The 15217-nt window shown below is 46.9% G+C and overlaps 1 long non-coding RNA gene across 1 annotated transcript in view; it reads left to right on the forward strand.

Annotated features, from left to right (window-relative positions):
* The first annotated feature begins 14618 nt into the window (after positions 1-14618).
* LOC138260723 (uncharacterized) overlaps positions 14619-15217 on the forward strand; it is a 166754-nt gene continuing 166155 nt past the window's right edge. Inside the window, exon 1 of the long non-coding RNA XR_011198941.1 lies at positions 14619-14681. This is a non-coding gene — a long non-coding RNA (uncharacterized lncRNA). The remainder of the gene's footprint in view (positions 14682-15217) is intronic.

Raw genomic sequence — 15217 nt, forward strand, 5'->3', positions numbered from 1 at the left:
CTGCCATGTAACCACCCCTCCAAGGCCTTCACTGCCTGGTCAATGAAATCAACCCAGTCTTGTGAAGACTCCTTTTTGGTATCTCTGAACTTTATCCTGTACTGTTCAGTGGTTAAGCCATAACCATCCAGGAGTGCATTCTTAAGAACTTGGAAATTGTTAGCATCATTTTCTTTTACAGTAAGGAGCCTATCCCTACCTTTTCCAGTAAATGATAGCCATAGGATAGCAGCCCACTGCTTTTGAGGGACATCCTGTACAGCACAGGCCCTCTCAAGTGCAGCAAACCACTTGTTAATGTCATCCCCCTCCTTATAAGGGGGAACTATCTTGTGCAGATTCCTGGAATCATGCTCTTTTGCAGGATGACTATGGGGAATACTGCTGCTGCCACCATGGGTATCTAAACCCATCTTCTGTCTTTCCCTCTCTATTTCTAAAGACTGTCTATCCAAATCCAGCTGTTGCCTCTTGAGCTTCAGTCTGGTTTGCTCCACTCTCAATCTATTGAGCTCCCTTTCTAACAATCTGTCATCAGGGTGGGTGGGAGGGACATTTCTAGATACAGAGGTATGATGGGAATGAACAGAAGGAGACCTGTCCCTTACCAAGGGCACCCTAACAGCTTGGCTACCAGCATAATGTGAGAGCACATCATCAGTATGATGTGATTCAACCTCTGTACCAACTATGCTAGACTGTCTAGTAATGGGCAGGCTGAGAAGTTTCTTTCCTGAACCTTTTCCTGGGGGAGTCCCTGGATCAGATTAAGAACCATTAGCTACTTTTTCTACAGATTGGGCACTTATGGCCTTATCCTGTACTCTAAGCATATTAATTAACAGTTCTAAGGAAGGATTCTTCCCTACACTCAAACCTCTCTCTATGCAGAGACTCCTTGCTCCTTTCCAGCTAAGGTGATCATATGCAAGTTTGGACAGTTCAACTTTTTGGCCTGTGCCAGACATTTTTAGAGAGAGTTAAAGTGATAGACAAAGAGAAAAAAGTTTTCAGAACTTTTTGGAAAGACAGAAAAAACTTTTTAAACTTTTAAGAACTTTTTGAAAGTTTAGAAGTACTTTTCAGCACTTAGAAAAGAGTGAAAAGAGGAAATGCAAAACTTTTTGGCTATGTGTATATACACTGACCTTGTTTTGTATATTTTTCTCTTATGAAAAGTACAATGACAAGAGTGGTAAGTAGTCTCAAAGCACTTATCCCACCACTGCACAACCAATGTAGGAGGCTGGACTGGCTTGTAGTGAGTACCAAGGGGTACTTGCACCTTGCACCAGGCCCAGTTATCCCTTATTAGTGTATAGGGTGTCTAGCAGCTTAGGCTGATAGATAATGGTAGCTTAGCAGAGCAGCTTAGGCTGAACTAGGAGACATGTGAAGCTACTACAGTACCACTTAGTGTCATATGCACAATATCATAAGAAAACACAATACACAGTTATACTAAAAATAAAGGTACTTTATTTTTATGGCAATATGCCAAAGTATCTTAGAGTGTACCCTCAGTGAGAGGATAGGAAATATACACAAGATATATATACACAATAGCAAAAATATGCAGTATAGTCTTAGAAAACAGTGCAAACAATGTATAGTTACAATAGGATGCAATGGGGAAACATAGGGATAGGGGCAACACAAACCATATACTCCAGAAGTGGAATGCGAACCACGAATGGACCCCAAACCTATGTGACCTTGTAGAGGGTCGCTGGGACTATTAGAAAATAGTGAGAGTTAGCAAAATAACCCTCCCCAAGACTCTGAAAAGTGAGTGCAAAGTGCACCAAAATTCCCCTAAGGACAAAATAGTCGTGTTAGAGGGAAAATGCAAGGAAAACACAAATCAGCAATGCAACAACGATGGATTCCTGACTGAGGGTACCTGTGGAACAAGGGGACCAAGTCCAAAAGTCACAAGCAGCTCGGAGGTGGGCAGATGCCCAAGAAATGCCAGCGGTTGGTGCAAAGAAGCTCTTACTAGGCTGAAGAACTGTGAATACTGCAGGAACGACAAGGGCTAGAGACTTCCCCTTTGGAGGATGGATCCCCCACGCCTTGAAGAGTCGTGCAAAAGTGTTTTCCCGCCGGATGGACGCCAACAAGCCTTGCTACACGCAAATCGTGCGTTTGGCGTTTTTGGACGCTGCTGGGGCCCAGGAGGGACCAGGAGGTCGCAAGTTGGACCTACAGAGAGAGGGGACGTCGAGCAAGACAAAGAGCCCTCACTGAAGCAGGTAGCACCCGGAGAAGTGCCAGAAACAGGCACTACGAGGATGCGTGAAATGGTGCTCGTCGAAGTTGCACAAAGGAGTCCCACGTCGCCGGAGACCAACTTAGAAAGTCGTGCAATGCAGGTTAGAGTGCCGTGGACCCAGGCTTGGCTGTGCATGAAGGATTTCCGCCGGAAGTGCACAGGGGCCGGAGAAGCTTGCAAAGTCGCGGTTCCCAGCAATGCAGCCCAGCGAGGTGAGGCAAGGACTTACCTCCACCAAACTTGGGCTGAAGAGTCACTGGACTGTGGGGGTCACTTGGACGGTGTCGCTGGATTCGAGGGACCTCGCTCGTTGTGCTGAGAGGAGACCCAAGGGACCGGTAATGCAGCTTTTTGGTGCCTGCGGTTGCAGGGGGAAGATTCCGTCGACCCACGGGAGATTTCTTCGGAGCTTCTGGTGCAGAGAGGAGGCAGACTACCCCCACGGTATGCACAAGCAGGAAAACAGTCGAGAAGGCGGCAGGATCAGCGTTACAGAGTTGCAGTAGTCGTCTTTGCTACTATGTTGCAGGTTTGCAGGCTTCCAGCGCGGTCAGCGGTCGATTCCTTATCAGAAGGTGAAGAGGGAGATGCAGAGGAACTCGGCTGAGCTCATGCATTCGTTATCTAAAGTTTCCCCAGAGACAGAGACCCTAAATAGCCAGAAAAGAGGGTTTGGCTACCTAGGAGAGAGGAAAGGCTACTAACACCTGAAGGAGCCTATCACAAGGAGTCTCTGACGTCACCTGGTGGCACTGGCCACTCAGAGCAGTCCAGTGTGCCAGCAGCACCTCTGTTTCCAAGATGGCAGAGGTCTGGAGCACACTGGAGGAGCTCTGGACACCTCCCAGGGGAGGTGCAGGTCAGGGGAGTGGTCACTCCCCTTTCCTTTGTCCAGTTTCGCGCCAGAGCAGGGGCTAAGGGGTCCCTGAACCGGTGTAGACTGGCTTATGCAGAAATGGGCACCATGTGTGCCCATGAAAGCATTTCCAGAGGCTGGGGGAGGCTACTCCTCCCCTGCCTTCACACCATTTTCCAAAGGGTGAGGGTGTAACACCCTCTCTCAGAGGAAGTCCTTTGTTCTGCCATTCTGGGCCAAGCCTGGCTGGACCCCAGGAGGGCAGAAACCTGTCTGAGGGGTTGGCAGCAGCAGCAGCTGCAGTGAAACCCCGGGAAAGGCAGTTTGGCAGTACCAGGGTCTGTGCTACAGACCACTGGGATCATGGGATTGTGCCAACTATGCCAGGATGGCATAGAGGGGGCAATTCCATGATCATAGACATGTTACATGGCCATATTCTGAGTTACCATTGTGAAGCTACATATAGGTAGTGACCTATATGTAGTGCACGCGTGTAATGGTGTCCCCGCACTCACAAAGTCCGGGGAATTGGCCCTGAACAATGTGGGGGCACCTTGGCTAGTGCCAGGGTGCCCTCGCACTAAGTAACTTTGCACCTAACCTTTACCAGGTAAAGGTTAGACATATAGGTGACTTATAAGTTACTTAAGTGCAGTGTAAAATGGCTGTGAAATAACGTGGACGTTATTTCACTCAGGCTGCAGTGGCAGGCCTGTGTAAGAATTGTCAGAGCTCCCTATGGGTGGCAAAAGAAATGCTGCAGCCCATAGGGATCTCCTGGAACCCCAATACCCTGGGTACCTCAGTACCATATACTAGGGAATTATAAGGGTGTTCCAGTAAGCCAATGTAAATTGGTAAAATTGGTCACTAGGCTGTTAGTGACAATTTGAAAGAAATGAGAGAGCATAACCACTGAGGTTCTGGTTAGCAGAGCCTCAGCGAGACAGTTAGTCATAACACAGGTAACACAGTCAGGCACACTTATGAGCACTGGGGCCCTGGCTGGCAGGGTCCCAGTAACACATACAACTAAAACAACATATATACAGTGAAAAATGGGGGTAACATGCCAGGCAAGATGGTACTTTCCTACACAACCCCCCCCCCCAAACGAAGGACAATAAGACTAGCCATGACCTGATGAGTCTTCATTGTCTAAGTGGAAATATCTGGAGAGTCCATCTGCATTGGAGTGGCTACTCCCAGGTCTATGTTCCACTGTATAGTCCATTCCCTGTAGGGATATGGACCACCTTAATAATTTAGGATTTTCACCTTTCATTTGTTTTAGCCAAAGTAGAGGTTTGTGGTCTGTCTGAACAATGAAGTGAGTGCCAAACAGGTATGGCCTCAACTTCTTCAGTGCCCAGACCACAGCAAAGGCCTCCCTCTCTATGGCAGACCAACGCTTTTCTCTAGGGGTCAACCTCCTACTAATAAAAGCAACAGGTTGATCCTGGCCCTCAGAATTAAGTTGTGACTGGACTGCCCCTACTCCTAATTCAGATGCATCAGTTTGGACATAGAATTTTTTAGAGTAACAAGGGCTTTTAAGGACAGGTGCAGAGCACATGGCCTGCTTCAGCTCCTCAAAAGCTTTCTGACAGTTTGCTGTCCAAAATACCTTTTTAGGCATTTTCTTGGATGTGAGGTCATTAAGAGGGGCTGCAATGGAGCCATAGTTCTTAATGAACCTCCTATAATACCCAGTGAGGCCTAGGAAGGCTCTCACCTGAGTCTGAGTAGTAGGGGGAACCCAATCTATAATAGTTTGGATTTTCCCCTGAAGTGGTGCAATCTGTTCCCCACCAACAAGGTGTCCCAGATAAACCACCTTCCCCTGCCCTATCTGGCACTTTGAAGCCTTGATAGTGAGGCCTGCCTTTTGCAGGGCCTCCAAAACTTTCCATAGGTGGACCAGGTGATCATCCCAGCTGGAGCTAAAGACAGCTATATCGTCCAAATATGCTGCACTAAAAGCTTCCAGCCCTTGCAGGACTTTGTTCACCAACCTTTGAAAAGTGGCAGTGCATTTTTCAATCCAAAAGGCATTACTGTGAATTGGTAATGACCTCCAATGGTTGAAAATGCCGTTTTTGCTTTTGCATCTTCTGATAATTTGATCTGCCAATACCCTGCAGTCAAGTCAAAAGTGCTTAGATACTTGGCAGATGCCAGTGTATCTATGAGCTCATCTGCCCTGGGTATAGGGTGAGCATCAGTTTTGGTTACCTGGTTGAGACCTCTGTAGTCAACACAAAACCGCATTTCCTTCTTTCCATCTTTGGAATTAGGTTTTGGTACAAGTACCACAGGAGAAGCCCATGGACTTTCAGAGTGCTCAACTACTCCCAGTTCTAACATTTTCTGCACCTCTTGCTTTATGCAGTCTCTGACATGGTCAGGCTGCCTATAGATTTTACTTTTGACAGGCAAGCTGTCTCCAGTATCTATAGTGTGCTCACACCAAGAAGTGGTACTTGGCACAGTAGAGAAGAGTTCAGAAAACTGACCCAGGAGATTTATGCAATGGACTTTCTGCTCAGCAGTAAGACAATCAGCCAAAACTACACCTTCCACTAGAGCATCTTGTTCTGTGGAAGAGAAGAGATCAGGGAGAGGGTCACTCTCTTCTTCCTGTCCTTCATCAGTTGCCATGAGCAGGGTGAGATCAGCCCTGTCATAGTAGGGTTTCAGGCGATTGACATGGAGCACCCTAAGGGGACTCCTGGCAGTGCCTAAGTCAACTAAGTAGGTGACTTCACCCTTTTTCTCAACAATTGTGTGGGGTCCACTCCATTTATCTTGGAGTGCTCTTGGGGCCACAGGCTCCAAGACCCACACTTTCTGCCCTGGTTGGTACTGAACCAAAACAGCCTTCTGGTCATGCCATTGCTTCTGGAGCTCTTGGCTGGCCTGAAGGTTTTTACTGGCCTTTTTCATGTACTCAGCCTTCCTTGATCTGAGGCCAAGTACATAATCCACTATATCTTGCTTTGGAGCTTTTAAAGGTTGTTCTCAACCCTCCTTGACAAGTGTTAGTGGACCCCTCACAGGGTGTCCAAAGAGGAGTTCAAAGGGGCTGAAGCCCACTCCTTTTTGGGGTACCTCCCTGTAGGCAAAAAGGAGGCATGGTAAAAGGATATCCCATCTCCTGCTGAGTTTTTCAGGGAGTCCCATAATCATGCCTTTGAGAGTTTTGTTAAATCTCTCCACCAGTCCATTTGTTTGTGGATGATAGGGTGTAGTGAACTTGTAAGTCACACCACACTCCTTCCACATGGCCTTTAAGTAAGCAGACATGAAATTGCTTCCTCTGTATGATACCACCTCTTTTGGGAAGCCCACCCTGGAAAATATTCTCAGGAGGGCCTTTGCCACTGCAGGTGCTGTAGTGGTCCTTAGAGGAATTGCTTCAGGATATCGTGTGGCATGGTCCACTACCACCAAGATAAACCTATTGCCTGAAGCAGTAGGAGGGTCAAGGGGGCCAACTATGTCAACCCCTACCCTTTCAAAGGGAACCCCAACCACAGGCAGTGGAATAAGGGGTGCCTTTGGGGTGCCACCTGTCTTGCCACTGGCTTGACAGGTTTCACAGGACTTGCAAAATTCTTTTGTGTCCTCTGCCATTCTAGGCCAATGAAACAAGGGAACAAGTCTGTCCCAAGTTTTCATTTGTCCCAAATGTCCAGCTAGGGGAATGTCGTGGGCTAGAGTTAGGAGGAACTTTCTGTACTCCTGAGGAATCACTAACCTCCTGGCAGTTCCAGGTTTAGGATCCCTTGCTTCAGTGTACAAGAGGTTGTCCTCCCAGTAAACTCTGTGAGAGTCACTGACATCCCCATTAGCTTGTTTGACAGCTTGCTGTCTTAGACCCTCTAGTGTGGGACAGGTTTGCTGTGCCACACTCAGCTCCTTCCTGGCAGGCCCCCCTTCACCCAAAAGCTCAGCAGTGTCTGCTTCCAGCTCCTCTGGTGTAGGTTCTGCACAGGGTGGAAATTCTTCTTCCTCAGAAGTAGAATCCACTGTAGAGGGAGGGATAGTAGGTAGTGCTTTACTTCTACTAGCCCTAGCTTTAGGGAGCACTTGGTCCATTGTTCCAGGATCCAAGTCACCCTGTCCTTTTTGCTTTTTGGCCTGAGCCCTTGTCAAAGCAAAAATATGCCCTGGAATGCCCAGCATTGCTGCATGGGCCTCCAACTCCACATCTGACCAAGCTGATGTCTCCAAATCATTTCCTAGTAGACAGTCTACAGGTAAATCTGTGGCTACCACAACTTTCTTTGGACCAGTAACCCCCCCCCCCCAGTTGAGATTTACAACAGCCATGGGGTGGCTAAGTGTGTTGTTGTGAGCATCGGTTACTTGGTACTGGTGACCAAGTAGGTGTTGTTCAGGGTGGACCAGTTTCTCTATTACCATAGTAACACTGGCACCAGTGTCCCTGTAGGCCTGAACCTCAACACCATTTATTAGGGGTAGCTGCTTGTACTTATCCATGTTAAGGGGACAAGCAACTAAGGTGGCTAAATCAATAGCCCCCTCAGAGACTAACACAGCCTCTGTGGTCTCCCTAACAAGACCAACCCCAACTAAGTTACCAAAAGTGAGCCCAGCTACTCCCTTGGATTGGCTATTAGTAGGTTTGCTCCCATTACCACTGCTATTAGTAGGGACACTAGGTGTAGCAGTAGGGGTTGTAGTGGTAGGAGGCTTGGTGCTTTTCTTTGGACAACTGGGATCTGTTGTCCAATGGCCTTTTATTTTACATAAATAGCACCATGGTTTCTTTTCTTTGTTTTGATTAGAAGAGGATTTGGGCCCACCACCCCCACCAGAGTGTTTTTGTGGGCCTGATGAAGACTCATTTTTAGATTTGTCCCCACCCTTGTCAGAAGACTTACCATCCTTCTTCTTGTTGCCATCTTTGTCACCCCCTGTATGAACTTTTCTGTTCACCCTTGTTCTGACCCATTTGTCTGCCTTCTTTCCCAATTCTTGGGGAGAGGTCAGATCAGAGTCCACCAGGTACTGGTGGAACAAATCAGACACACAATTATTAAGACTCTCTCAGGATCAAGTTATACAGGCTGTCATAATCAGTAACTTTACTGCCATGTAACCACCCCTCCAAGGCCTTCACTGAATGGTCAATGAAATCAACCCAGTCTTGTGAAGACTCCTTTTTGGTCTCTCTGAACTTTATCCTGTACTGTTCAGTGGTTAAGCCATAACCATCCAGGAGTGCGTTCTTAACAATTTTGAAATCATTGGCTTCACTTTCTTTCATAGTAAGGAGCCTATCCCTACCTTTTCCACTAAATGATAGCCATAGGATAGCAGCCCACTGCCTTTGAGGGACATCCTGTACAACACAGGCCCTCTCAAGTGCAGCAAACCACTTGTTAATGTCATCCCCCTCCTTATAAGGGGGAACTATCTTGTGCAGATTCCTAGAATCATGCTCTTTTGCAGGATGACTATTGGGAATACTGCTGCTGCCACCATGGGTTTCTAAACCCAATGTCTGTCTCTCCTTCTCTACTTCTAAGGACTGTCTATCCAAATCCAGCTGTTGCTTCCTGAGCTTCAGTCTGGTTTGTTCCACTCTCAATCTATTGAGCTACCTTTCTAACAATCTGTCATCAGGGTGGGTGGGTGGGACATGCCTTGAAACAGAAGTATGGTGAGAATGGACAGAAGGAGACCTATCCCTTACAGAAGGCACCCTAACAGCTTGGTTAACAGAAACATCACTTGTACTGTGGTGAGAAGGAATACTCTTGCTATGATGTGAGACAACACTATCTCTATGGTGTGACTCTACATCAGTACCAATTATGCTAGGTTGTCTAGTAATGGGCAGGCTAGGAGGTTTCCTTCCTGAATCTTTTTCTAGGGGAGTCCCTGGATCAGATTGGGAACCATTAGCTACTTTTTCAACAGATGGGGCCCTTCTGGCCTTATCTTGTTCTTTAAGCATGTTAAGCAATAATTCCAAAGAAGGATTCTTCCCTACACTCAAACCTCTCTCTATGCAGAGACTCCTTGTTCCTTTCCAGCTAAGGTGATCATATGCAAGTTTGGACAGATCAACAGTTTGGCCTGTACCAGACATTTTTAGAAAGAGTTTAAGTGACAGAAAAAGAGAGAAAAAGTTTTTTCAGAACTTTTAGAAAGACAGGGAAAAAAAACTTTTAAAACTTTTTAAGAACTTTTTGAAAGTTTAGAAGTACTTTTCAGCACTTTAGAAAAGAGGTGAGAAAAGAAATGCAAAACATTTTGGTTAGGTGTACATACACTGAACTTGTTTTGTATATTTTTTTCTTATGAAAAGTACAATGACAAAAGTGGTAAGTAGTCTCACAGCACTTATCCCACCGCTGCACAACCAATGTAGGAGGCTGGACTGGCTTGTAGTGAGTACCAAGGGGTACTTACACCTTGCACCAGGCCCAGTTATCCCTTATTAGTGTATAGGGTGTCTAGCAGCTTAGGCTGATAGATAATGGTAGCTTAGCAGAGCAGCTTAGGCTGAACTAGGAGACGAGTGAAGCTCCTACAGTACCACTAGTGTCATATGCACAATATCATAAGAAAACACAATACACAGATATACTAAAAATAAAGGTACTTTATTTTTATGACAATATGCCAAAAGTATCTCAGTGAGTACCCTCAGTATGAGGATAGCAAATATACACAAGATATATGTACACAATACCAAAATATGCAGTAATAGTATTAGAAAACAGTGCAAACAATGTATAGTTACAATAGGATGCAATGGGGACACATAGGGATAGGGGCAACACAAACCATATACTCCAAAAGTGGAATGCGAACCACGAATGGACCCCAAACCTATGTGACCTTGTAGAGGGTCGCTGGGACTATTAGAAAATAGTAAGGGTTAGAAAAATAGCCCACCCCAAGACCCTGAAAAGTGAGTGCAAAGTGCACTAAAGATCCCCAAAGGACATAGAAGTCGTGATAGGGGAATTCTGCAGGAAAGACACAAACCAGCAATGCAACAATGATGGATTTCCAGTCGAGGGTACCTGTGGAACAAGGGGACCAAGTCCAAAAGTCACAAGCAAGTCGGAGATGGGCAGATGCCCAGGAAATACCAGCTGTGGGTGCAAAGAAGCTGCTACTGGACAGTAGAAGCTGAAGGTTCTGCAGGAACGACAAGGGCTAGAGACTTCCCCTTTGGAAGATGGATCCGCCACGCCGTTGAGAGTTGTGCAGAAGTGTTTTCCTGAAGAAAGACCACCAACAAGCCTTGCTAGCTGCAAATCGTGCGGTTAGGGTTTTTGGATGCTGCTGTGGTCCAGGAGTGACCAGGATGTCGCCAATTGCGTCTGGGGACAGAGGGGGCGTCGAGCAAGATAAGGAGCCCTCTCAGAAGCAGGCAGCACCCGCAGAAGTGCCAGAACAGGCACTACAAAGTGGAGTGAAATGGTGCTCACCCGAAGTCACACAAAGAGTCCCACGTCGCCGGAGGACAACTTAGGAGGTCGTGCAATGCAGGTTAGAGTGCCGTGGACCCAGGCTGGACTGTGCACAAAGGATTTCCGCCGGAAGTGCACGGAGGCCGGAGTAGCTGCAAAAGTCGTGGTTCCCAGCAATGCAGTCTGGCGTGGGGAGGCAAGGACTTACCTCCACCAAACTTGGACTGAAGAGTCACTGGACTGTGGGAGTCACTTGGACAGAGTTGCTGGATTCGAGGGACCTCGCTCGTCGTGCTGAGAGGAGACCCAGGGTACCGGTGATGCAGTTCTTTGGTGCCTGCGGTTGCAGGGGGACGATTCCGTCGACCCACGGGAGATTTCTTCGGAGCTTCTAGTGCAGAGAGGAGGCAGACTGCCCCCACAGCATGCACCACCAGGAAAACAGTCGAGAAGGCGGCAGGATCAGCGTTACAGAGTTGCAGTAGTCGTCTTTGCTACTTTGTTGCAGTTTTGCAGGCTTCCAGCGCGGTCAGCAGTCGATTCCTTGGCAGAAGGTGAAGAGAGAGATGCAGAGGAACTCAGATGAGCTCTTACATTCGTTATCTCAGGAATCCCCAAAGACAGAGACCCTAAATAGCCAGAAAAGAGGGTTTGGCTACTTAGGAGAGAGGATAGGCTAGCAACACCTGAAGGAGCCTATCAGAAGGAGTCTCTGACGTCACCTGCTGGCACTGGCCACTCAGAGCAGTCCAGTGTGCCAGCAGCACCTCTGTTTCCAAGATGGCAGAGGTCTGGAGCACAGTGGAGGAGCTCTGGGCACCTCCCAGGGGAGGTGCAGGTCAGGGGAGTGGTCACTCCCCTTTCCTTTGTCCAGTTTCGTGCCAGAGCAGGGCTAAGGGGTCCCTGAACCGGTGTATACTGGCTTATGCAGAAATGGGCACCATGTGTGCCCATGAAAGCATTTCCAGAGGCTGGGGGAGGCTACTCCTCCCCTGCCTTCACACCATTTTCCAAAGGGAGAGGGTGTAACACCCTCTCTCAGAGGAAGTCCTTTGTTCTGCCATCCTGGGCCAAGCCTGGCTGGACCCCAGGAGGGCAGAAACCTGTCTGAGGGGTTGGCAGCAGCAGCAGCTGCAGTGAAACCCCGGGAAAGGCAGTTTGGCAGTACCAGGGTCTGTGCTACAGACCACTGGGATCATGGGATTGTGCCAACTATGCCAGGATGGCATAGAGGGGGCAATTCCATGATCATAGACATGTTACATGGCCATATTCGGAGTTACCATTGTGAAGCTACATATAGGTAGTGACCTATATGTAGTGCACGCGTGTAATGGTGTCCCCGCACTCACAAAGTCCGGGGAATTGGCCCTGAACAATGTGGGGGCACCTTGGCTAGTGCCAGGGTGCCCTCACACTAAGTAACTTTGCACCTAACCTTTACCAGGTAAAGGTTAGACATATAGGTGACTTATAAGTTACTTAAGTGCAGTGTAAAATGGCTGTGAAATAACGTGGACGTTATTTCACTCAGGCTGCAGTGGCAGGCCTGTGCAAGAATTGTCAGAGCTCCCTATGGGTGGCAAAAGAAATGCTGCAGCCCATAGGGATCTCCTGGAACCCCAATACCCTGGGTACCTCAGTACCATATACTAGGGAATTATAAGGGTGTTCCAGTAAGCCAATGTAAATTGGTAAAATTGGTCACTAGCCTGTTAGTGACAATTTGAAAGAAATGAGAGAGCATAACCACTGAGGTTCGGGTTAGCAGAGCCTCAGCGAGACAGTTAGTCATAACACAGGTAACACATTCAGGCACACTTATGAGCACTGGGGCCCTGGCTGGCAGGGTCCCAGTGACACATACAACTAAAGCAACATATATACAGTGAAAAATGGGGGTAACATGCCAGGCAAGATGGTACTTTCCTACATAAGCAAATACATCTGTGTGTCTCTTGCCCATTCTAATTGTGGGAGATGGAAGTAAGGAGGCAAATGGCTAGCGCAAAAACATAAAGGTGGACATATGAATGCACTTTTTCAATAAGTATACAGTTTGAAAAGTGTCTTGAATCCCACAGGGGTCCCTGCACAGGTCATGTGCAGTCTCAAGAGTTGATCAATAATCAATAACGTGTTCCACATGGGTGTGAAATTATAGGCAGGCCAATGTGCTGGAAAATATAGATCAAGATTTTTAAAATGTGGCCTGCATTTTTGTACTTCTGCATGATCTAAATGCTCTGGGGAAACTCAACTTGTCATCAGATTAGAGTCACAATCTCATTATAACTTGGTTATTCATGGGTAATACACCTGGGGCCACATGCACAAAAGGTTTTAGCGGTTGCAAATGGAGAATCAGGCCATTTGCGACTGCTAAATAGCCTTTTGACATATATTAACCCTATTTTGTGATTCAGTAACCTATTACTGAATCGCAAAATAAGGTTTGCGAGTCGGTATTAGGAAGGGGCGTGTTAAGGGTGTCCCTTCCTAATAGCATTTTGCAGGGGGACGTATGAATGTTTTGCGACCAGAATGCGGTCTCAAAACATTTGCAGTTTACCCCAACTTCAAGTTGGTGGTAACCCATTTGCAAATGTTAAAGGGGTCCTGAAGGGAATGCTTTATTGGAAAAGCAATCACAGACATGGTGGTCTGCTGACCCCAGCAGGCCTCCATCCCTGTGATTTTGGCCATTCCCAATGGGTCGCACAATTGCGACCTTCCTTATGAATATTGATGAGACAGGTCCATTTGCGACCCACTGGGAATCGCAGACAGTGTCATATACGATGTTGTATATTGAAGTTTGCGACTTCCTAATTGCGAGTCGCAAAAAAAGTCGCAATTAGGAACTCAAAAAATGCAGCGATCACACATATGGCCCCCAGTAATTACCATTTCTGCAAAGTGTGGCAACATGCAAGAGTAAGATTCACATCATATTACAACGCTGAAACTGAAGGATAATCACAGAAGTGAGTTTTCTGCATAAGTATTTATGAAAATTGTACCTCAATCTGAGTACTTAAGAGACTGGACATAACTTTCTAAGTTTTCACTGGTGAAATTTGTCCTGAGAAAAAAGGAGGTACAGGGTTCCCTGCTAAACCTTTAATCCCAAATTTGGGCACAAACTCCCATTTACACCCGAATAAGCGTTTTCAGGTAACGTGTATGATTGCTTAACACTGATGCACGCTAGTGCATGAAATGCACCATGCTTTATTGGACTCTAAACAAAATATGTCAGTACACAGAAGGAGTCTATGCCAATAAGTTACAGCATACATAAAACTCGGGCAAATAATCTGAAGCATTTTTGGTATATGGATTGCTGTGTGTTTCCACTATATGTCTGTTTTAGTGCAAAGCACTAATCCCACATTACTGAGATGCAGAAATACTCCACCACATCATGGAAATACCATGGGAAGTCACCAAAAACAAATGTATAGTGGTAACGTTATCATTGCACGTTATTGATTTTCTGACTAAAACCCGTAAATTCAGGTGTAATACTGCACCTCCTAGTTGTGGCTAGGTTATTACTGCATCTCTTGACCACTGCACCTTAACGTAGCCCCTAAGTATCACTAATGAGGACATTTTCATTGGTTCTTTTATTTGAACCTACACCTTCCATAGCAGGGGTGGCCCGCTGCGATGGCGGAGGAGCATCGCCCTGCTGCTGAAAGCAGAACAATAGTGATAATAAAAGTATTTTATTATCACTTTATGTTCCTGCTTAGTGAGGGCGGGGACAGCCACCCCCACCTCACCAGGGAGGAGGAGTGGTATGCGCACTTCTAAGTTCATATGCCAGTTTGGCTGGCCCTCCAAGGCTGGCCTTACTGACATGCGCACTTAGAACTCTCCACCCAGCTGTGTTGCACAGCTGCGTGGAGACCAAGCGCAGGCTCCCTCTTCTTCCCTGAGCGTCATTTCTGCTCGCTCAGGCCAATCCCAGCACTTCTCTCATGCCAGTAACAGCATGAGAGAAGCGTCGGGATTGGGGAGGAGGACAGGAAGAAGATAGGAAGAATTGAGGCGGCGGGAGCGGCGGAACATCGAGGCAGTAGGTACTTTTTTTTAAATGATTATCGGTCCCCCACCCCCTCAGTGGCCCCTGCACCGCCACCCCTTCCTGGCAGCAGCCGCTACTGTTCCATGGTGTAATTATGTTTCTCGGGGAAGCACATTTTGGAGAACGAGAGCTTTGGAGAGCGCAAAGACGGAAAAGTCAGACCTCTTCAGTTGTGCCTCAGTGAATGATTACGACATGGAAAATTGTTTAATTCTGAAAATGTAAAAAGCGTAACTTAGGAAATGTGGTGGGTAATCGCCTCATTTCATGCACTTTGCAACAGGAAGTGGTGGAATACTTACAATGATTGACAGCCCGGGACCAGCAGTAAGGTGCTTGTTTCTGGTTAACTGAGCATTTAATGGCCCAGTAGGGAAAACAGTTTGTTTCCCTGGTGGGAAAAAGGCGCCGAACGAGATGGCAATCATAGCCATGTGATTTTCATTTTGTTCTCACCTTGGATTATTTTTATGAACTGTGTTATTTTTTTCACAGGTTTTCTGTGAATGCTTGCTGTAATATTTTAC

The sequence above is a fragment of the Pleurodeles waltl genome, chromosome 10 (genome assembly GCF_031143425.1).
Source record: "Pleurodeles waltl isolate 20211129_DDA chromosome 10, aPleWal1.hap1.20221129, whole genome shotgun sequence".
In the NCBI taxonomy this organism is placed as follows: domain Eukaryota; kingdom Metazoa; phylum Chordata; class Amphibia; order Caudata; family Salamandridae; genus Pleurodeles; species Pleurodeles waltl.